The sequence below is a fragment of the Salvelinus sp. IW2-2015 genome, unplaced genomic scaffold (assembly GCF_002910315.2).
Source record: "Salvelinus sp. IW2-2015 unplaced genomic scaffold, ASM291031v2 Un_scaffold7263, whole genome shotgun sequence".
NCBI classification, from domain to species: Eukaryota; Metazoa; Chordata; class Actinopteri; order Salmoniformes; family Salmonidae; genus Salvelinus; species Salvelinus sp. IW2-2015.
The window spans coordinates 17,711-18,948 of NW_019948523.1; the positions used below are offsets into that span (position 1 = coordinate 17,711).

Genomic DNA, 1,238 nt, shown 5'->3' on the forward strand with positions numbered 1-1,238 from the left:
TTATTTTTATTTTTATACTTATAAAACACTTCCACCAGTAAAATGTTATTTCGCTAGCTTTTCCATCAGCCTGACAATGAGGGTTTGTCCACTAAGTGTTTAACAAATTGGCCCATTACTTCAGCTAACAATAACACAGACCTATTGTAGGACCCATAACTTCACCTAACAACAACAACATAGACCTACTGTAGGACCCATAACTTCACCTAACAACAACATAGACCTACTGTAGGACCCATAACTTCACCTAACAACAACATAGACCTACTGTAGGACCCATAACTTCACCTAACAATAACATAGACCTACTGTTGGACCCATAACTTCACCTAACAACAACATAGACCTAGGACTATAAATCATTTAATATTTCAAGTGAAACATGGAAACTAAAATGGCTTTGTCATGACATTTCATAACCAGATAATTTTGTGAATAATCCCACTAGGCTACTCTGTAATGTGTTGTCATTCTAAATGTCCTGGATAAAGGAAAATAGCTCGGTGTGTTGTACAATAGCCTAACCATCAAGGAACAGTTCTCTACACATGAGCTAATTATCTCCATGTCCAAACAGACTAACGAGACCCTACTGTAAATCAAGCAGACAATAACACATTATAAACATGAATTTGTTAGGGATGTTGGATCCAACGTGGAGCACGGCATAACTGTCTTTACCAGAGTAATGCATGAAGAAGCAATTTGGTTGTTGTTGCATGTCGTTATATTTGTCATTTATTTTTATTTTTTTATTTTTAACTTTATTTAACTACGTTAGTTAAGAACAAATTATTTTTATCCAATGACGGCCTAGGAACAGTGGGTTAACTGCCTTGTTCAGGGGCAGAATGACAGATTTTTACGATCTTGCAACCTTTCGGTTACTAGTCCAACGCTCTAACCACTAGGCTACCTGCTGCCCCGATTTGACTGTCATTCAGAAAATGATTTCCTTGATCAGCTGATGATAGGTGAACATGTAACTGTAACCAAACAGCTACAGTATTAAGTATTATGTGTAATTATTGAAGAACCRCRTTAATGACAGTATCCATTTGGGTGTTGTSAATMAASTTAAGGTGACTCTCGGTTAGAACCATTGGATTTTGCAAACTCTGAAATGATTTAGGATTTCTGTGCCCATGAAAACTGTTTTCCCAGCGTAACATAAGGAGGCACTAAATGTTACGTAGTTAAGAGTGCATTTCAGAGATCTGAATACAAAAAACTGT

The 1,238-nt window shown here is 36.5% G+C and overlaps 1 protein-coding gene across 2 annotated transcripts in view; it reads right to left on the minus strand.

Moving 5' to 3' along the window:
- Positions 1-1,238, minus strand: part of LOC112079221 (zinc finger protein 391-like) — a 4,385-nt gene that overhangs the window by 1,872 nt on the left and 1,275 nt on the right. The window lies entirely within an intron of this gene.